We start from the raw sequence: 24,201 nt of genomic DNA on the forward strand, positions 1-24,201 counted from the left end.
AATAGAGGAAGAAAAAACAATTCTATGAATCACAAATATATGTACACTGACTTCCATACTGTGAGTCTGATACTGGGGATGTTTTTACCAAAAAGCCTTAAAAGAAAGTTGTTGATGTCTGGAAGCTTAGAGTTTAGCAAGTGCTTTACAATATAGTTACTGATTTCTTCTTTAGCTCCTCAAGCTCATGAGGGTTCATGTCTCTCACTCCTTTTCATATCTGGGGCTTCACAAATGCTGATCCCTCTGCCTGGAACACTCTGGCCTTGTCCCTTCCCCTAGTCCTTCAATTCCTTTCATTAGCTAAGTATCACTAAGCCTGAATGTCTCAACTTGGATTAAAATACCTAAACAGATCACCCACCTCTACATACAGAAATGCCTGAGTTAACACACTTATCTTCCTGCTTTGTTCTCATCAAACTAAAGACCACCTGCTGAAAAGTATCTCTCCGTAAAGCTGAGGGCCTTGTTTGTCGTGTTCCCTATTTCAACTCTACCATCTAGCCAAATACCTACGGCATAATGGCTATTGGATAAATGCTTGTTAAATTAAGTATTTAATATATACTTGATATATTCTGTGACAAACATGTGAGACATGTACTATGAATATTAAATAGATACATGTTTATAACATAAAACTGACAGTTTCTGTTGGTAAGTCTTTACTATCTGTGCTGTCACTATGTCATTATTGGAATCATTTTACTCTCCTAGAAGATCTAACTTCTTGAAGATTTCCAGTGATAGGGAGATCATACTTCTTTGAAACTACCCCTTCTATTGCCAAACAACCCTGATTGTCATAAAATCCTCAATAATGAGTAACAATCCACCTGCTCAGACCTTCTGCCCCCTTGTCCTAGATTATCATAGGAAGATAACCAGAATTCTAATCCTTTTTCTGAATGAAAGTTGGTCAGGCATATGAAGCTGTTTACCAGACCCTTCCACCACCTTCTCTCAAATCATTTCTTCTTAAGAAAAGGCACTTTGGGGATTCTAAGGGAGGCTTAATATGGCGTGGCTTCCAACTTTCCCTTCTTTTCTTTCTCCTCTTTGAAGGTACTCTAATTTTTCATTGCCCCATGTACATTGAATAAAATATTACTTTTCCTCTGGACAATAATTTCTATTGATAGTTTTATTTTAATACCTTTCAGCAGCTGCTTCATATCCATAACTTATACTAAACTTGAAGAAAACCGAAAGATCTAGATCATCTCTGGACCAGAATCTTAGGTTTCCCATATTTTCTTAAAGTTTTTATTGAAATCACTTCTATGGTTTTCCAGACTATGTTTCTGGTATGCAAAAACAATTTCCTAAAGAAAACAACATTGTATAGTGTCCAAGACTCAGTGAATGAATAGCAGAGAAAACCTGGATAGTGTTTTTCTGACTGCAGGCTATAAACAAGGACCAGGAAACAACAGGGTGGTGTTAATGCCTACACTGGAAAGTAAATCTGCCTAAGAAAAATGTGGTTCCTGCCCTTTAATACTTTCAAGTAGACTGGAGGTCTTTTTTCAGAACAGCGTGTCTTCTATTTAAGCCAGAGGCCCTTTACTCCCACTTTTAGATTCAGGAAACTCAAATCATTTCTTACAGATGGAATGTGGAAAACACAGTGTTCTGACACACCATTTTATAGCTTTCCTTGTGCTGTTTAATTTTTGTTAAGTGCATTTTAAAATTAAAAGGAAATCTTCAAGACTCCAATTGAGTTTTAGCAATGAATTTACAGTCCATTATATTTTAAGCCCTCAGACTTTTGCCTTCTTTCCTCTTTTAACATTGAGAATATGGGATACAATAAATTATAGGTATTAGATTTCTGGCAAAATGCAGTTTAGGACACCACACGTTTTAGTACAAAGAGCAGAAAAAAATCAATCTTTTTTGCTGTCATAAAGCTTATTGAAAGCTGCTATTGTGCCATTAAAATTAATGTAATCACCTTTCTCTTTCTTCCTAAGTCACATTGCCCTTTTGCCCAACCCCTTCAGGTCATCTCTCCTGGAAGAGAATGAGCCCTTTCTGATTCTTCCACTTGAATTAAAACTAATGCTGTGAAATGTTGCTTTTCTAATTTATATTTTACACAAAAAGATTTAATTTTAACATAAGATCGCCGGATTTCCATTTGGATATTTCCCATACTCTTTGCATCATTTAAAACCTACTGCTATAGAAACGTAGAGGGAAATGGGCCCTTTTGTTGAAACATGCTTGAAAAAGGCATCGAACCTGAAATAATTTACAGCAATTTTTTGATTTAATACAAAACTTTTGGGGTTTTTCGTAGGCTTTAGCATAAGGCTTGGAAGTCATGTACAGTATATTAATATTTATATTATATCTAAGGAATGATATCTCCTATGCAATATAGATCTTTACTTAAAATGTAGTTCCAATGCATTTAGTATTAATTTAAAAATTTTCTTAAGGAAATAGAGCCTCATTTATAATGTTCTAAAATTAAATTTATATCAAATTTTACTTTATTAATATCTAACCAGCTTGTGAGTTAACCTCACTGACCTTGTTAACACAGAGAAGAAACCTGGAAGCCACCCGCCTCTACAGGGAGGCTCAGCCATGTGACAGCTGCTGAATGCAGGTTCTTTGAACAGTGGGACAACTGGAGACCCAGGCTCCAGAGCTCTGAATTTGCTCACAGGGGATTGGGGCTGGGGGGCAGATAGGCTCTTTTTCTCTATACCTCTTTCCTCCACCCCCACTCTGGTAAAATATTCATTAGCTACTATCAAATTACTAAGTCCTTATGGGAGGATGAATTTGTCTTAGGTTCCTGATCAACCTAAGCAACATCTATTAACAAGCTAATTGATCCTTGACCCTTAAATAGTCAGGATTGGATACAAACTGTCTTTACAAGATGCATGCTAGGATTAAAATGAAATTACTCTAGGCAGGGCGCAGTGGCTCACACCTGTAATCCTAGCATTCTGGGAGGCCGAGGCGGGAGGATCATTGGAGTTCAGGAGTTCGAGACCAGCCTGAGCAAGAGCAAGACCCTGTCTCTACTAAAAATAGAAATAAATCATATGGACAGCTAAAAATATATATAGAAAAATGAGCTGGGCATGGTGGCGCATGCCTATAGTTCCAGCTACTTGGGAGGCTAAGGCAGGAGGATCGCTTGAGCCCAGGAGTTTGAGGTTGCTGTGAGCTAGGCTCATGCCACGGCACTCTAGTCCAGGCAACAGAGTGAGACTGTGTCTCAAAAAAAAAAAAAAAAAAAAAAGGAAGGCAGAAAAAAAAGGAGGAAAGAAAATGAAATCACTCTAGCATGCAATTTAATAACATAAAATTCACCAACTAATGTATATTAAATTTGGCTTACATATTGTCCCCATCAGGCATACACATATTACATTTGGTGAAGGAAACCTGTATTTTACTGCATGATTGTGTGGTATGTTCCCCTTTATTTCCTTGCTACATGTAAACAGAAACTGCATCTACTTTTGTATAAAGAGAACATTCCTTGTACTCACAAAAGGAAAATTAAAGAAGCAGTCTGCTGCTCAGCATGGATTCAATAAGGAGAGATTAATAGGGAAGCATCCCTCTCTCTTATGATTCATTTTTAATAACCTTTCATTTCTTTCCTTGCATTCCTGTTTCTTTTATTTCCCATCTCGCTAATGTGAAGATTACGCTTGTCCCATTGCATTCTGTGGAGAGAGGTGTCGGCTGTTGAGTAGGAAGCTTAGGAAGCTGGTGGTAAACTGTCTGCTTCCCTACCAGGCCCCTCCACCTCAAGATGCTCGGCCTTCACAGATCGAACTGGAATACTAAGCAATACAAAAATACAAATAACCTTTCCGGCTACCTTAAATCATCCTTTTGGCCTTCTCTAATTCATAAAAATATACACACTACCTAAATAAACGATGGCCTTTCTTAAGGTCTCATTTTGATATGAATGGTATTTTAAAATAATAGCATAAACTGCTAAAGAGAGAAAGAACTATTAAGAGATTTGAATTCCAATTAAGTGTAAGTGATTGCTTTGTAGCTCTGGGTCAATTGCATTGAGAATTTCAGAAATCAGTGTTTTCGAAGGGTGCCAAAGGACAGGGTTCTGGAGGCTTGCAAAGCTCCTCAATAGCTTTTGAGATCATCAGTTAAGCTTCAGTTATTTTGAAAATTTACTTAAGGAGTGCATCTCATTTCCTGAAGTCAGAAAAGTGAAGAAGATTTTCTGTCCCTTCACATGTTCATATTGGACTATTCTCTGTCCCTGCATTTTTCTCAGGGTCTTGTGTCCTTCTCCTCTGTGTTCCTAATCGTTTGATTAATGACAACCTTCAAAACAAAACATTTGATATTGCTTAATCCAATCTCTGGAAGGTAAATCCAAACTTTTGAAAGAAGCAAAGGAAGGTGGGGAAAAGGAAAGCTTTTATATTATCATTTGTAGAAAACAACTATCTATCTATCTATCTGTATATATTACACTAACTTGCATTAACTCATGCTTTTTATGAGCTGTTCAGTAAAGGCATTCTTTAAATTAATCATTTAAACTTTATAAAAATCCTGTATAATATTATCTTTATATAATATAGGAAGAAATTGGGATTGAAATCTGTAACTTTAGCTCTAAATCCTAGGATATTAGCCAAAACATTACATAAATAGTTGGTATAGAAGTTACAAAGATAAATAAATATAGCTTTCCCTTCAAACCATGCAGTCTTGGAAATAAACACAGGACTAGGGGAAAAAAGCCATAGGTAGTAAGCAGTGTCTTTTTCCCTCTTTGTGTTTCAGTGGTACAATGCTCACTCTTTCCTTCTGCTTTCTCATTTTCTTCTCCCGTTTGTAGTCAGGCAAGTTTTGAGAAGGAGGAAGCATGGCTCGGCCTCCCCTCTTCCTCTTTGAATCTGGTCAGCTGAATGAAAGAATGTGCTCTGGTCTGTTCCCAGCCTAGGCACTGTGGGCAAGGCCTATGGTTTCTCAGCGGTGTTGCTGGGTGGGTAAATCTGCGCAATGCCGAACTGCAAAACCAGGAAATGAATTTCTCCAACATATTCTATAGGTTACAAAGCTGACATTTGGATTCTCATATGGCTGACTCTTCTGTTTTCCCTCAGGAGGTGCCACATTTTGAGAGTGTGGGAAGGGAAGGACAAGGATTTATTGGTCCTGTCAAATATCAACATAGTACCAAAGGGTAAATGCTATTTCAGAGGAATTGAACAAAATGTCAAAATGTTACAGGACCCACTGAAAGAATTCACCAATTCTTCCATGAGATTAAAGGCAGGCTTCATAGATGAGGTTGATTTTAGCTCAGTGTAGACGTAAGACATGATTTTCCAGTTAAAGCTGGGGTAGATGGAAATTGTAGGCAGAGGAGACACAAAACATACACAACATGAGTGCATCCTCCAAAGGCTAGCTTGTTTAGGGAATGTTAAGTCCATTTTAATCAGAAGTTCATTTTGATCAGACCATATGGTGCCTGGTGAAGAGGGCAAAGAGCTAAAACCAGAGAAATTGTAATGGCCACATGATGAATCAAAGACATTTTATTTGGTATGCAGTGGACTCAACGACAAAGCTCTATCTTGCAGGTAACTAATATATTCATAGGAGGCTAAGTCTGGCAAAAGAGTAAAAAATTTAAAAAAATGGCCCCTAGCTGGAGGAGATGAGAAATCAGTCTCTTACAGCAATCAAAGAGAGAGATGATAAAGACATAAATGAAAGAATTTGCAGAAAGTGTGTAGAGAAAAGATTGCATATAAAATTGTACATTTTGGGTATTAAAAACACAGTACATTTTTTAAGGTTCAATAGCAGCTTGGGTATGGGTGGTAAGGGAGATTTTCCTGACATTTATCAAATAACATATTTATGCAATTTCAATTATGCCTTACAAACGTATAATTAAGTACTAAAACATTTACCTTTAGTAAATACCATAGGATATTAGGAGGAAAAAAAAATTAATATAAAGTGTAATTAATATATATCACTTCAAATTTTACAAAGTCCAAAAATAAGCTTAAAATATGATCCCAAACTTCTATTTTAGTTATCATTACTGACTAGGTACCCTGATAAATCTGCTTACTATAAAGCACCAAAAATAATGGATAAAAAATATTTTTAAATATTTATAAATTCACAGACAAGAAAAGCAAATAAATTACAGGGGAGAGAGTACAGAGAAATAAAAAATATAAAGAAAGGAAGCATAGATCTAGCACAAATAAAAGTATGGAAGCTGGTTTAGTGGCTGGTTTCCTTAGTGGCTGGTTCTCTTAGCTGCAGCGGCTGTTTCCTGGAAGCCCAGGACTTCAGTTTCTAATGCTTCTAAACATGAGACAAAGGATGAACTTGAGGGCCTGGCAAAGATGAGAAGTTTTATTGTAAAAGAATAGCATATATAAGCTCAGATAAAAAAATCACAAAACCAATGAAAAAATGCACAGAGTGAGGGTAATAAAGAAAACAATACCGCATAGAGTCAGACACACACAGACTTCAGAAAATGAAGAAGATTGTAAAAATTAGAAAGTCAATCAATTTAAAGTATTGGCAGGATGTGGAGCTAAAGGAACTCATAAGCTATGGGCTGCTGGTGAAATAGTAGGACCATAAATTTGAAGTTATGCATCATTTATACTGGGCTTTCTCAACCATGGCACTATTGACATTGTGAACTGGATAATTCTTTGTTGGTGGGAAGGTGCCCTGTGCATTTTGGGATGTTTAGAAGCATCCCTAGCTTCTATCCACCAAATGCCAGTAATATCTGTCCTACTCCCTTTCTAGTTGTGGCATCAAAAAATGTCTCCAGACATTGTCAAATGTCTCCTGGAGAGCAAAATTACCCCCTGTTGAAAACCACTGTTGTATATCTAGCAATTATAATCCTAGACATTTATGGCAGAGAAACTTTTGTATATTTGTGTTAGGAGCCATCCACATGAATTAGATTACCATGGTTTATAAAATGGAAAACTAGATATAATCCTAGAAAATCTGTGAATATATCATAATACATTAATACAATGAAATATTGTACAATTTCACTATTGTGTGACAGTAACAAAAGAGCAAACTACTGTTAAATACAATAATATGTATGCATCTTATATTCAAAATATTGAGAAAATAAGAATGCTGCAGAACAATATTTAGAGTTTGGCTCCATTTGTGTAAAATATGAAAATATATAAAACCAAATATATATATACATTTGGGAATATACACTTTTAACATAAAACTAAAATGAAAAGAAAAGGAATATAAAATACTCACAATAATGACTACTTCTCAAGGCAATGGTAGAAGGAAAAAGTATAGGATAGAAGTCTCATAATGAGCTTTAAGAATTCAGAAGTATTGGTAATGTTCAGTTTCTTAATCTTGGTGAATATGTGGGTGTCCTTTTTAATATTATGCTTCAACTCAGTTTTCCAATTATTTTATTTTTATATATGAAATATTTCAAAATTCAAACACTAAAATATCATCCTTATCATATACAGTTCAATATTATTAGATAACTTGCAAGCATTCTTGCTTTGTCTTCTGAGGATTCATTTCTCCTTCTCAGAATTCAAAAGAGGACAGACTAATGGCCAAAAAACATATGAAAAAATGCTCAACATCTCTAATCATCAGGGAAAGACAAATGACAACCACAATGAGATATCACTTAACTCCAGTGAAAATGGCTTTTATGACAAAGTCCTAAAACAACAAATGTTGGTGTGGACGCCGAGAGAGAGGAACACTCATACACTGCTGGTGGGACTGCAAACTAGTACAACCTCTGCAGAAAGTCATATGGAAATACCTCAAAGAACTACTATTTGATCCAACAATCCCATTACTGGGCATCTACCCAAAAGAACAAAAGATATTCTATAAAAAAGACATCTGCACTAGAAGGTTTGTAGCAGCACAATTTATAGTTGCAAAGATGTGGAAACAACCTAAGTGCCCATCAGTACATGAGTGGATTAATAAATTGTGGGGTGTGTCTGTATGTGTATGTGTATACCATGGAGTTCTACTCAGCCACAAAAAACAATGGTTATTTAGCACCTCTTGTATTATCCTGGATAGAGCTGGAGCCCGTTCTACTAAGTGAAGTATCCCAAGAATGAAAAAACAAGCACCACATGTACTCACCATCAAATTGGTATTAACTGATCAACACATATGTGAACATATAGTAATAACATTCATCTAGTGTTGGGAAGGTGGGAGGGGGGAGGAGGGCATGGGTGTATTCACACCTAACGTGTGCAGTGCGCACAGTCTGGGGGATGGACATGCTTGAAGCTCTGACTTGGGTGGGGCAAAGGCAATATATGTAACCTAAACATTTGTATCTCCATAATATACTGAAATAAAAAAAAAAAAGAAAAAAGAAAAAAAAAGTCCTTCTCTCCTTTTTTTATTTGCAGAACTATTAATTCTAACCACTGCTACACCCTTGCCTCTTTGACAGTTATGGCAGTTTGCTCCCATGGCCACAGGGGTAGTCAGAGTTTACTGCCAATCATGGTACTAGCATTAGTTTGCTAGGAATTCCATAACAAAATACCACAGACTGGGTGGCTTAAACAACAGAAATTTAATTCCTCACAGTTCTGGAAGCTAGAAGTCCAAGATCAAGATGTCAACAGGTTTGGTTTCTTGTGAGGTCTCTTTCTTGGCTTGCAAATGGCCCCCTTCTTGTCCTGTCCTCATGTGGTGTTTCCTCCGTGCACATAGTCCCCCCCACCCCACCCCTTGTCTCTCTAGGTATCCAAATTTCCTCTTCTTTAAGAACACCACTCATATTGGATTAGGGTCCTCCCTAATAGCCTCATTTTAACTTTATCACCTCTCTTAAGGCCCTGTATCCAAATATAATAGCATTCTAAGGTACCAGTGGTTAGTTAGCACTTCAATATATACAGTTTTGTGGAACATAATCAGCCCATAAAACTTCATGACCCCTGTCCGCAGAAAAAGTTCATTCCCAGGATTTTTGTGCTCAAATTGGAGTTAAAAGCGTAAACCTTATTGTTGTAAGACTAGGAGGATGTAATTTTGTAAGCTGCTTAAACTATGCCCTCTTTTACATAAAGAAAACTTGTTTAGTTGATGAAGGGAACCAAGAAGGCCTACAGAATGAAGCAGAGGAGAGAATGAGTTCTGTAGCATCCAAACATGATTTCAGTAATTTTTGAGCATCCTACTATTTGGCTATGTGAGCTGAACCATTTCTTTTAATTGCCAAAGTTGTTCAATGTGTGCTTTTCTCACAGGCAATCAAAGAATACTGAATAATATATGAGTCATTTTTTGTAAGTCAGCAGAATTGAAATAATAAGTTTAAAAACACTTGCTTTCAAATTATGGAGTATATTTGGGGTTAACAATTGTTCTCTGTTTCCCTTACATGTAAGACATGGAAAATAGTGGCATATAATTAATTTTACTTCAATTATTAATAAAACATGGTGTTGAAATATTTTATTACAGATAATCCAATCTTACCATCCTAGACATACTTTTCTGATGGTTATCCTACCTAAAACATGAAATAACTAGTCAGGTACTGTAAAGATTATATGTAGAGGTAACTTCATCATTAAAGCCTCTCTTCTGATTTCTGTGACTGTATCTGCTGGGATATATAAGATGTTTATAAGAATAATAACTGTAGTTATTCATTATAGTCCCATTTATTCAATAATAGCTGTGTTAAAATTGACAATATCTGACTATTTCAATTTGTGCTTCCTTAATACTTATTAGCACAGCTAAACTGACAGTGAGAATAACCAAATCTTATAGAATGCAAAACCCATCCATTATGAACATTCATACCACCCATATTTTTAGAGATTTATTTTTAAACTTTTTCAGTTAAACATCTTAAGCTATATTTGGCTTCATTTAAATGTGTCAAATAAGGCTTTTCTGCTATCTTTGTTACTATTAGAGTAATGATTTTTCTATTTGATTGACAATAGATGGAAGGGGAGCTGTGTACTCTGTTGTATACAGAGGGAATCCAAAGAAACCAGTTGTCAGACTATATCATAATGTAGACTTTTCATGTTGATTTACTTTGATAAAAACTTTCTCGGAATAATTTTAATAAATAAATTTCAATATTATAAAAATATTCCATTTACTTTTACCCTGTTTCTGGTAAATTTTGAATTTTTTATGAGACTCTTTTGAAGCATATCAATCTATTTCATCTATTTATGTATAAATATGTAATGTCAACACAATAAGAAACATTAGATTGTGCAAGATTATATCACGTTTACTGCAGTGATGTCCAAATTCATACGGAAAGTGAATATATATTTATTTAAACCTGACAGACTGAACACATATATCTTCACTACCTCTTGAAAATCTCTTACAATGACAGTAAAATAATTTTAAAAGTATTAGTCCCCCAAATTAATAAGAATAGGAGAGGAACCACAGTAGGCAAGATATGTCAACAAAATTTGGGAAGCTGGAAAGTAGAAATATGGTAGTAATAGATTTAGCCAATTGAAAAAAATTAAACCCAGGCCAAAGTGATTCATTCCAAAGCACCTAAATGTTAATACGGCTTAGGATCTGGGGACACAGGTATCTCTCTGGGATGGACAACAGGAAGACTGGTTGGAAGTTTGTATAATGAGCCTTAGGGGTCCAGATATCTTCTGGTTAGACTATATACTTAATCTTCTACAAACTCAGCAGAAAACAAAAGATTGTTCTCTCATAACTTGAATGGAGAGATGCTCCAAAGGAAAGGAAACCAAGACTAATTAAGAGGAAGTTAATAATAAAAACAGAATGCTGAAACTGAAGCTTGCACCCTAAACAATGAATTTTCTCCAGCGCCTCCCAAACATGGCTCCCATAACAGTGGCAGACAGGCTTATAGACTCTAGGAAGAAGACTGGAAATTCCCTTTGCAGAGAAATTGAGTAGTTTTATGTTTACAGTTAATGTGATTAGTATATTAATAAATGCCAAATACAAAGTTAAAGATTGATGAAGAGAACAAACATAGGCCTCATGGTAAATCAGAAGTTTAGTGACGAGAGGACACAGAAGTTGAGTCTGGTCAGAATACTTGGCCGATAGGGGCAATCATCTCCCATTCTCACAAAAAGGTGCAGAGATCCCAATAATAATGTCTGAGTGGGTGAGGTTTACCTTAGAACTTCAAGAAACACATCTATCTCTATGAACCGCGTAATTTTGGCACGTGGTCAAGAGTAGATACCTAGCGCGGATCATCACTTCTGGGATGATTACACTCCTTAACTCTTTGAAATGAATACCATATAATATGATTGCAAGACACTGTGTAAAAAACCTTTCCCCCCATCACCTTCAGATTTTCTGCCATCTATATTCCCTTCAGTACAATGAAACCAAAATTTTCTCAGAAATATTGAGAATCATGCTAACTAGTATCATAGGTATTTTATCTTTCATGATATTCTGTAGACCCTCGAAGAAGAAGGGGGAGGAGGAAGAAGAAGGAAAGGGATCAATTCCTGCCGGTGAAACCCATTAGCAGTACACAGCACAAAACTAGTTCCTCAGCAGTAAATGTGAATGGTGAACCCAGGATCCCAAGACATTTGAGGAAAGCCTGAACATGAAAGACAGTAAAAAGAAAATGAGAAGTCTCAGTGCTATTAAGAGAAGAAACTATCAAATAAACCTTAACAACTTGCGTTGTGAAAAAAAATTTTGGGGTGCCATGAAATAAAAATATAATGCTTGTTTCAATGAAGTTTTAAAGAACAAAAAGGAGTCATTAGAAACTTAAAAAAATAAAATAACAGGATTTACAAAATTCAGTAGAAGAATTGGGAGATGAAATTCAAGAAAACAAAACAAAAACCAATGATAAAATATATGCATCCCTTATCTCTAAACCAGTGGCTGCAGGTGGGACTGGTGCCACCAGTACCAGGAACACAATGAAGTCAGGGCTGGGAAATGGGTCCCTTCTCCCCAGCCAGCTACTGCAGGTGGGCCCACCTAGCCTGCATTGGTGGTGCAGGTGCAGACCAGGCGGGGCACTTCATTCCCTGCTCCCCACCCTGCAGTTCCAGTAGGCCAGGTTTCTCCACTGTCTGCCAGTCCATTTTTGGTTACTTCCAGTAACTGTTCCTTCCAATAAAACAATATATTTTAATAAAATTGGGCACTCAATGTAGCTTCTGATAAACAGGCAAAGTCCTGTATTTAAAGGACAAATCCAATTTCTACAATTATTTTTATTTATTTAATGGAAGATGAAATAGATGGAGAAAAAAATGTCTATTTAGAAAGCCAGTGAAAATTTGGGGAGGAGGTTAATAATGCATGCAAATAAATATACTTGCCATAAGGAGACAGATGTAACTAGAATCCATTGTCTGCATGTCTGAATCTGCTAAAATACAAAGCAGCATTGGTTTCATGTCTTTTCTCCCTTTTACCAAGGTTCAAGATTGTGCTGAAAACTATAAATGGCTACTTTTCACTAACTATTAAATATAATAATCAGAATGTAAAATTTATTCTCAGGTTTCTTATACTTTTATACTTAGAAAAATCCATTATTTTTCTTATGTTTAGATTTTTAAAAAGTATTTCACTGTACTTATTTCTTTATGCAAACAGACCTGTCCAGGACAATCTTACTAATATTATGCTTAATGTTGATAGTTCCTGCATAGACATTAATAGCCAAGGATGTTCTATTTGTAAAAAATATTTCTATTCTTTAATTATATCCATTTTCAGCATATTTTACAAATATGCTTTATTCTATTGAATCCTTTGATCCTATGTAAGTGCAAATTTAACATTTCCTTTTGGAATGAACTACTAAATTGTAATGCCTTTTTCTTTCTCCTAGGTAAAAGAAATTTACAAAAATGCACCTGAATAAATCACACAAATAAAAGTACATAGAACAGCCCTGATAAGTAAATAATGTGAAGGGTACCTATTGCTGGATGAAATAATCAGCACATTTTTCCATAAAATATGTATAGTTGTTTATACGTTAGCACCAGTACTTATGGAAGGATTTCTCTAGGTAGTTTGCCATCTATAAGTCAAGACATTGCTTTATTGCTGATTTTCCCTGCAAATAATAGTTTTAGAAACATTTGCCATTATCTATAATGTTTCCTAAAAATAATTAACATCACAAATTCCATTATTACACTTTTAAAAGTTATACATTTTCAGAAATACATTAATAGCATAATATTAGTTTTAATAACTATCAAATTTTTCTTTATGTCTAACTCAAAAAAATCCAAATTAGGGGCACCTGTGAGGTAAGAGCATTGAGAGAGAAAAAGACTCCAGGAAATAATTCTGGGAATTGGCTGCACATTAAAATCACCTGGAGAGTCCTAGATCCTGATCTCCAGGTCACACCCTAGTCAAAACAAACAGAAATCTCTAGTGATGGGACCCAGATATTAATATTTTTAAAGTTCCCAAGGAGGTTAAAATGTGTAGCCAATTTTGAGAACCAATAAGGCACATGTGAGTGAACAGATCCTATAAATAGCAATCTCCCTGAACTCTTAATCTCTGGTCACCACAGTTCTTTGTGATGTCACAGTGGAGGAGACTCCAGCTACTTTAAAAAAAAAAAAAATTAGGATGACTTCAAGGTTGTGCACAAACATCATATTAATATGGAAGTGGAGGAGCAGGAAGTTTCTGTTTAACAGCTTGGTAAGAAGCCTGTGCTACTTTGAACTTAATGAAAGCTATTGTAAACTTGCTCAGGAGCCAGCTCAAATTTGGATTTAATGGGAGCCCCTCTATGAACCAATGAAGCAAGCTCACCTGCATAAACGTACAAATGTTGTGCTCCAGCAATAGACAGGAGATAGCTACTGAAACAGAGCCTACTCCTTTAATCTAGTATGTGTTCCCATAGACTGCTGTTAATAAAATTCTCCATTAGAAAATCTCAGTTTGGTTTCCCCACATTCTGACTGGTATAATATAGTACAGTAACTATACTGATATAGTACAGTAACTATACTGAGATAGTATAGTTTTATCTATTCTTTTTCCTTTACCCTCCAAAATTCTTTACTGTACATAAAGTAACTGCCAAATGTGCATAATTATTATTTTTAATCCACAGCAGGAAAAGAGTAGGGAAAATAGCCCCTTTCTCCATCCGAAGCACGCTCATATGAGTTTTATTTATATTTTCAAGTAAATTATTTTACCCATACTGCAAAATAAAAACCTCATCTCATTTGACACGCTCTCAACCACAACCAGAAACTCACCCTCAACTTTAAATCCTAGCAACTTTGAAAAATATTGCTCCAATAGCAAACTTTTTAATTATATATCTGTGGTTTTACTACTTACAGGTTACGAACTTTTGGTGAACAATTAATTTTTACATACCGGCCCTACGTATGATTCCTTTAAAAGTTAGGTTTTCCATCACAGTCTATTGAGTGCTTATTTTTTTTTTTTAACTCATCATTTTTTTTAACTCATCATTGTTTTTAAACTCATCTTTTTTTAACTCATCATTTTTTTTAACTCATCATTTTTTAACTCATCATTTTTTCAACTCATCTTTTTTTTAACTCATTTTTTTAACTCATCATTTTTTTAAACTCATCTTTTTTAACTCATCATTTTTTTAACTCATCTTTTTTTAACTCATTTTTTTAACTCATCATTTTTTTAAACTCATCTTTTTTAACTCATCATTTTTTAACTCATCATTTTTTTAACTCATCTTTTTTTTAACTCATTTTTTAACTCATTTTTTTAAACTCATCTTTTTTAACTCATCATTTTTTTAACTCATCATTTTTTTAACTCATCATTTTGTTAACTCATCTTTTTTTTTTTTTTTTGAGATTTATTTGTTTATATCCACGAGTGAGTGATCAGAGGGAAAAAAGGAGCGAAGCAAAAGCAGGAGACACAGTCTAGGAAGAGGAAGTCTACTCGCCGCTGTTCCTCGAGCCAGACCGCAGCTGGAAATGTCACTACCGGCCCCTGCGTCCCTCAAGATGGCGGCTGCCGAGGACGAGGCCGCGCTGCCGCGACTCCCCGAGCTCTTCGACAGCGGCCAACGGCTTCTGGACGAGGTGGAGGCGGCGACCGAGCCCACGGGCTCCCGGACAGTCCAGGACAAGGTGTCCCGGGCACTGAGCCTCCTGGAGGAGGCCGCCGACATGCTATCGCAGCTCGATCTGTTGGGCCCCAGCGAGGACCTGGAGGAGGTGGCCTCCGCCGACCTGAAGTACCTGCTGGTGCCCGCGTTGCGGGGCGCCCTCACCCTCAAACAGGCCGCCCCCGGCCAGCGCCTCGGTCACCTGCGGCTGGCGCGAAAGCACTTCACGGACTACCTGAGTCAGTGCCGGCGCTGTCGCCTGGCGCCATCGGAGCCGCCCCCGGCCGAGGAGGCCGCCCCGGCTGACGGCGACACGGACACGGCCGGTCCCCCCGCGGCCCACCCGGGCCCCGTTGCCATGGCAGCGCGGAGGCAGGCGCGGATAGAGAGGTACCGAGAGAGGACGGAGGCGGAACGGGCCTTGTCCGCGCTGAGATCTGCCGTGGAGAGCGGGCGGGCGGGCGACGAGGGCGTCCGCGACTATTACCTCCTCAGCCTCCGCAGGTGGGTCATTGTCAGCCTGGAGGAGATCGAGAGCATCGACCGCGAGATGGCGGTCCTGGGAGAGTGGGGCGCCACGAGGGCGGCGGCGGCGGCTCCCCCGTCACCTCCTCCGGGCAGGCCTCGGCCGCAGGCCTTCCCCCTCGCTCGGAGCGCGGCCCGGGCCGGCGTGTTCGGGGCCGGGTACCCAAGCCTGGCGTCCCTGACGGTGCGGGACTGGTACGATCGCCGTGGGCGCTGGGCAGCGTTCCCGGGTCGGGGCGCAGCCGGGGCTACGGCGGCGGGGTCCCACACGGCAGCCCGGCCGCGGGAAGACCCAGAACCGAAGGAGGAAGAGGAAGACGAGCAAACGCTCCCCAGAGCCCGGGAGTGGGACGACTGGAAGGACACGCATCCGAGGGGCTTCGGCAACCGGCAGAACATGGGCTGACCCTGCACAGCACGGCGGGGCCACGGGCGCGCCTGCCCCGCCAGGGACTGTGCGGCCTCCCTCCCCGGGCACCGGCTCCAGCAAGGACGCTGAACCCTGCTTTGCATTCCGTAAAGTGTCAGACGACTGTGTGCGTGTGGACCCCACATGATGAGGCAGCAATCTTGCTTGCCATTACCTTTCTCATCATGGTGTATTCCAATTTCTTAAGTGCAGAGAAAAGAACCCTGAGAAATGGCTCTATGTAATCAATGGCTGTCTTTATTCACCTTAAAAAAAAAAAAAGTCCTTGATACTATGTGAGCCTGTGCGGAAAAAGAAATAAAAAAAAATGTAAATGCTGTATCATTTTACATATGTTAAAACAGAGATTGAATATACTTTGAGGCTTGAAAAGAATGTTGCTTTTTTTTTCACATCAGACCTTCACAATAACGTGCTTTTCCTCTTTAGAATTGCTGTCAATGCTAAATAAAGTAGGTTATTGTTTGAGGAGATTATATATCATGGTGATTTACTTATTTACACCCTGAACAACTGTTTACCGAGCTTTTAGTATGTGCCAAGTATTGCGTGAGCACTGAGAATTCAATGGCAAAACAGACAAAAAATAATAACAAAAGAATGTTGATGCCCCCAAAGAGTTTCTAATCCAGTGTGTGAGAGACATAAATCAGATAGGTATTAAATTAAAACTATGCCAGGTGAGGTACTTCATGCTGTGGGTGTATGACAAGAGGTGACTGGGAAGCTGCCACTTAGGAAATGGAACTTGAGGAAAAGTCTGAAGGATGAATCATTTTAAGGAAAGAATGTGGGAGGAGTAGGAATGTGGAAAATTGGGAAGCTTGACAAATTAAACAGTCTAGTAAGGAAAAAAAACAAAGAACTGTGAGTAGATTGAGTGAACAGGAAAAGGGAGGTGAGAAAACAGTTGGAGATATAAGAGACTTTCAGGCTGTGTAAAGAACAGTATGAAGCTGGTGACTAGGCTTGACACGATCACACTTGTCTTTTGAGAAGTCCGCTTTGCTTGTACTGTGAAAAAGTAGTTGAAGTGGGGTAAGACTGAATGTGCTGAGGCAAGGGACCCTTGTAGTAGTCCATGTGACATAAGTTACTAGTGGTTTCATGTTAATATTTTATTAACTAATTTACATAACTTAGAACCATCACAGTTTGAAAATATCAACTTTTTAGCTGTGGAATGATGCTATCTTCTTGGTCATTAAATAGAATGGATTCCTTATTAAACTTGTATTAAAATGGAAATCTTTATGCCAGCATTCATTAAAATAGCAAAAGGAAAAAAATAACAATTTGCAAGATTACAGGGATGAAAATAGAAATAGAGGCTGCAAGAACAAAAGTTGATTGACTCCAATATTACTGAGTGTGACATGAATTTTTACTTAAATTATTCATTCCACTTCCTGACTAAAACCTGACTTCTCCAGGAGGCTATATAATCAGCATTTTTATGCTAGTATTTTAATCAGCCATTAATCAATTTTAAATTCCTTTTATATAATAAATTTTCAAACTCAGAACTGGAAATTCTACCGGTATTCTAATGTGTATTACATAGAAATATAGATAGGAACTGTAGTCCTTGAGGAAAAAAGAAGCAGACATTTCCATTTTAATATAAGACATGGGGGGGGGAGTGGCATATTGGTCAGGGTTATCCAGAGAAACAAAGCCAATAGGAGATAGATACACACACACACACACACACACACACACACACACACACACATTATATACATGTGTGTATACATGTATACACACATATATAACACACACACGCACGTGTGTGTGTGTGCATATATATAGCGAGAAGGAGAGAGACAAAGAGTGAGAGAGAGAAAGAGAGAAATTGATTAGAGGGATTGGCTCGCATGATCATGGAGGCAAGTCGTGAGGCAAGTCCAAAATCTGCAGAATCCATGTTGTGGTTAGAGTCCAAAGGCCAGGAGCTGTTGTAGAACCATGAAGAGCCAATGTTCCAGTTTGAAGGCCACCAGGCAGGAGAATTCTCTCTTATTCTGGGAAGGGTTAGTTAGCCTTTGGTTCTATTTAGGCCCACCCACATTATGGAGGATATTCTTCTTTACTCAGTCCGTCAATTTAAATGTTCATCTCATTCAAATACATCTTCACAGAAACATCAGAGAAACGTTTGAACAAATATCTGGTTTACCACATGGCCCAGTCAAGGTGGCACGTAAAAGTAACCATTACAGATGGATTTAGGAATAATTCAACACACACACACATACTGCATAAATTTAAAATTTGAAATATAGTACCTATTTACTTGTCAGCTTATTGGCATTTTCTTTTTTTTTTTTATCACAAAACAGCAGTTTTCTGTGTAGAAAAGAAAAATTGAAGTCAAACAAATTTATTTACAGGAAATGAAATGCCATATCTCTGTACATTTTTGTTTTAAAATTGTAGGTTTAAGGACTTTTCTTGTTTGTTTCTTTTTTGTTCACTAATTGCTAAGCCTCTGACCTTAGATACTCGCAATTAGGTGAATAACAAAATATAAGAGCAAGAAACAGATAAAGAGAAATAATCATATTCAAAATTTCTTCTGCTTTTGTACTCATCAGAAAAGATAATTTTTCAATAAGAATATTTTCTTTTTAATATGTAACATAAAAAGTCAGAATATTGAGATGTATACGTATTTAAAATTTCAGTGCACTACTGCATTAACTAATTGTCATACACAGTCTTCCAATTGATGTATATTGAAAATTATAATTTTTGGAAGCGATATAAGTAAAATAAAACTGTCAATGGATTTAAAACAACTGATATAGAATTACTGAAATTTATAGTTATTTGACCAAGAATGTTTTAGCTCTTCAAACAAAAGAATTACAAAAACAATAACAAAGGCAGGTGCTATGGACTGAATTAAGTCCCCCCAAAATTCATATGTTGCAGCCCTAACCCCCAATGTAACGGGCGAAGCACTAATACCCAATGTAACCATATTTGGAGATAGGGCCCTTAGGAGATAATTAAGGTTATATGAGGTCATAGGCCTGGGAGCCTGATCTGTCAGGATTAGTGTGTTTATAAAGAGAGAAACCAGAGAGTTCCTTCCCCCCCACCCCTACCATGTGCACACACAAGCCAGGAAGAGTACCGTCACTAGAGAGCTAATTGACCAGAACCTGGATTTTGAATATCTAGCCTCTGGAACTATGAAAACGTAAATTTCTATTGTTTAAGACACCCAATCTACAGTGTTTTGTTATGGCAACACAAGCACACTAATATATCAAGAAAGGTAAACCAGGCTAGGGACATTTTTGGTAACTAATCATACCTGAAGTGTCTTGGTGCTCTGTTTTATTGGTATATACAGTACATGGTTCCTGAAAACTTAAATGCATGAATTTTTTTTTTTTGTACACTTGCTACTTATTATTTTATTTGATATCTAGGATGTTTTACAATATTGGCTGATACAAAGTTTCTTTTCTTTTCTTTTCTTTTTTTATTCTTATTTCAGCATATTGTGGGGGTACAAAAGTTTAGGTTAGTATATTGCCCTTGGCCCCCTACCCCCCAAGTCAGAGCTTCAAGCCTGTCCATCCCCTAGACAGTGCGCATCGCACTCATTATGTATGTGTACACCCATCCCCTCCCCCACCCACATCTGCCCAACACTCGATCAGTGTTATTTTTGTAATATGAATTTTAACTCTTGTTATCTAGATTATTGATGCTTCATGAGATACTAAGTGTACCACTCAGATTTGATGTGAGTCTAGATCTGTTTCATTTGGTCATGGATTTTTGAGTCAGAGAAAGATGTTTCCATTGGACAAGATTACCTGTTAAGCAGTGGGCAAATTGTCTAGCCCAGCTAAGACTGAACTTCTGATTTTTTTTCCCCCACAATATTCTCCCATAATATTCTCCATCTTGGTAAATGATATCATCACCCACTTGCTTGTGTAAGACAAAAAGCGGCTTCTTTTTGATTTGAATATCTTTGTTGCATATCATTTCCTAAAAGACTTTCCTAACCACTGAACAGAAAGCAGAAAACCTACTCCTCTCTCTCACAATTCCCTGCACATTATTTACCACAAGTTGATGTATCTATTTCTTAAAATTATTCATTTGTTTTAGTATAGTCTGTTTCCCCCACAGGTATGTTAACTTTATGACCAGGGAATCTTGATTCTCCCGTTCACTTATTCATTCCTATTACTGGACCTATGTCCGCCACATAGAAAGTGCTTAATAATGATTTGTTGAAGGAAACCATTATTAGATAAAAAAAAAAATCCTCAGCAAATCCCTTAGAGGTAAGTATTATTTACTTCACTTTATAAGAAAAGTGATGTTAAATCACTACTAAAATCTTATTTAACTTTTGTGAGCCTTAGGTTTTCTTTACTCTAAAAATGGAAACAAGACCTAACTAGATTGTTTAAAGTTTTTGATAAGATATTGAATAAAGTCGAATTCTATAGCAGAGCATCTGTCCCACAATAGGTTTTCTGTGCTTTCTCATGATTTTTTTGAGTTAGTCAAAACAAAAACTTTAGAATTGAGTTTGATACTTTTTCCCCAATAACTTATAACTGATATTGTGTCTGTTAAAATTCTAGCAGTCATCCATATAAAAATGAAAAAAAAAAAACACTCAATAAATACACTGACAAGGAAAAACTTTAGAAATAAATACACATATTGTAAAATTCATCCCTTTTCATGATCAATTATATAATATTTTATGACTGTATACAATTGTGAATCATCACTACAATCAAGATACAGAATATTTTTTCACCAAAACTTCACGTATGCATCTTTGCCAACAATTGTTCCCTCAATCAACCCTATCTGCTTACATCTACTGTTGTTTTCTTTCCCTGTAGTTTTGCGTTTATCAGACATGTTTTGCAACTGTTTTCTCCCAGTCTGTGACTTGTTATTTTCAAAACAATGGCTTTTGAAGAGATAACATGATTTGTTTGTTTGTTTGTTTTTGTTTTTGAGACAGAGTCTCACTCTGTTGCCTGGGCTAGAGTGCCGTGGCGTCAGCCTTGCTCACAGCAACCTCAAGCTTCTGACTTCAAGCGACCTCCTGCCTCAGCCTCTCGAGTAGCTGGGACTACAGGCATGCACCACCATGCCCGGCTAATTTTTCTATATATATTTTTAGCTGTCTGTATAATTTCTTTCCATTTTTAGTAGAGAGGGGTTCTCGTTCTCGCTCAAGCTGGTCTCGAACTCCTGAGCTCAAACAATCCGCTCGCCTCAGCCTCCCAGAGTGCTAGGATTACAGGCGTGAGCCACTGTGCCCAGCGAGATAACATGTTTAATTTTAATGTAGTCCAATTTGTCAAGTTTTTCTTTTGTGAATTGTGTTTGATATCTTAAAACTAAGAAATTTCACATAATCAAAGTCAATTTTTTTTTCTAAACATTCTTCTAAGAATTTTAAAATTTTAGATATAAATTCAGGTCTAAAATCTATTTTCAGTTAATGTTTTATAAGTTGTGATGTATGGGTTAAGATTTTTTTTTTTTTGGTATTTTGAAGTCCAATTATTTCAGCACCTTTTGTTGAAAAGACTATGATTTCTTCATTAAACTGATTTTGCACTCCTGTATAAAATAAATTGATTATCTTTACAGATTTATTTCTGGACTCTATACTGTCCCATTAAGTTATATACCAATAATTTTGAAAATGATATTGGCTTGACTACTTTAACTTTATGAAAATTACTTAACATATAGTGTGAATTTTTCAACTTTGTTTTTCATTTTCAAAATTGTTTTTGGTGTTCTAGATATTTTGCCTTTTCATAAAAATTTTAGAACTTACTTGTCAATTTCTACCAAAAAAAAAGTATTCCAATAAATTGTTGAGTTTGGTAATAAATTGTAGAATAACATCTATCTTGTTGAATACTACACAAGCTCTTGGAAAAGTTGTTCATTCTGTTTTTGATGGTTGGGACGTTCTATGAATGTCAATTGATTTAAATTTGTTCATGGTGTTGCTCCCAACTTCTTTATGCTTCTTGCTTTTTGTTGATACTTATATTACCAAATATTGAGAAATAATGTTAAGGTCTTAAACTGTAATTGTTTATGTGCCTATTTTCTTTTCAGTTCTGTTATGCTTTGTTTCATAAGTTTTGCAGCTCCATTTCTAGAAACATACATATTTAGAGTTGTTACGTGTTCTTGATAAATAAACACTTTTGTCATTGTATAATAACCCTCTTTAACTCTGATAATATGCTTTCTGATGAAGTCTTATTTGAGTGATATTAATATAGCTATTCCACCATTCTTTTTCATAGTGCTTATATATGGTATACCTTTTTCTACTCTTTTGCTTTTAATCTATCCACGTGTTTATGGTTAAAATGCACTTTTATAGACAGCATATGGTTGTATCCTGATTTTTAATTCATTCTAAAAGACCAACAGTTTTCAACTGATATTTTTAGGCCATTTACATTTATTATAATTATTGGTGTGGTTAGATTAACATTTACCATATTTACTCTTTGTTCCATGTGTCTCTTGCTCCTTTATAATAAAATCTGATTTTTTATTAGTTGAATATTTTAAATAATTCTGTTTTATATCTACTGTTGGCTACTTATTGACTTTAGTATCATTCATTTTAGCATTATTTTTACTATTTAGTGCTTATTTATATATTTTAAATATTTTAGTATTTTAAAAATACATTTTAGTATTATTTTTATGATTGCTCTAAGGTTTAGCATATACATCTTTAATTAATCACAGTTTATCTTCAAATAATAATTTATGGTTTTATGTATAGTGTAAGATCCATTCAGTATACTTCTAAATCTTCCCATCTTTTTTTTTGCTATCATTTTCATAAATTTCATTTTCTTATGCTATAAACCTTGAATACATTTGCTTTAGGTAATCAATTATCTTTTATACAATAATAGCTTTTATTTTATAGCAGTTTTAGTTTCATAGAAAAATGGAACAAGAAGGTATAGTGATTCCCAGAGATCCTCTGCCCCACACATGGACAGCCTTCCCTGCTACAAATATTCTCCAGCAGAGTGGTACATGTTTACAAATGATGGACCTACATTTATATATCATTATCAGTTGTCTTTTAAAACAACTAGCAAAAGAGGAAAAAAAATATATTTACCATTATTTCTGACCTTTTCAGAGCTTTTCATTTCTTGTGTAGATACAATTACGTACTCTGGTATCATGTTCTTTCTGCTTCAAGAATTTATTTTAATGAATCCTCTCAGGTTTTTTTCCATGTACACTTTATTATTCAATCATAGTTTTTTAGAAAGATATTTTGACTGGCCATGGAATTATGAATTGAAAGTTTTATTTTTCTCTCAACACTTTAAAAATGTCTCAAATGCCATCAAACTTATATAGTTTCAGATTGAGAATTTTGCTTTTTTCCCTTTTCCCTTTGTTCCTTCCTATTTATGTGTCTTTATTTTCTTATTACCTTCAATATTTTCTGTTGTATGTATTAAGAAAGACTTCCTTTTTCACTCTCAGCCAAATAGGAAGTCAGAGGGTTTGAGCAGAGAAGTGTCATAATCTGTCCTTGGTAATAACAGAATCACTATGGCTACCATTTAAGAACAGTCTAAATGAAGCCAACAGCAGAATCAAGGAGCCCAAGAAATTAGGAGGTTATTATTAATATAATGATCCAGGCAAGAGATGATAGTTGCCTGAAAGAGGTGATGATTTTTTTGATGTGTCATTATGTCTTGCTTCTAGCCCCCACTTATTCAATTGATCACTTGTTTAGATATTGTTGGGAAGGGAGTTTGCAAAGGCAATTGAGATACTTAATCAACTGGCCTTAAATAAGGGAGATTACCCTGGATAATTTGGATGGGCCTGACTTAGTTGGACAGCATTAAAAGTAGGGTTGAAGTTTTTCTTGAAGAAGTAGAAGAAAGTCTGCTTGTGGGTAAACAGTTTCAACCATGCACATGGATTCCAGGTGCTTGTGTTCATTCCTTCCAGACAGCCTGCACTCCAGATT

The sequence above is a fragment of the Lemur catta genome, chromosome 23 (assembly GCF_020740605.2).
Source record: "Lemur catta isolate mLemCat1 chromosome 23, mLemCat1.pri, whole genome shotgun sequence".
NCBI classification, from domain to species: Eukaryota; Metazoa; Chordata; class Mammalia; order Primates; family Lemuridae; genus Lemur; species Lemur catta.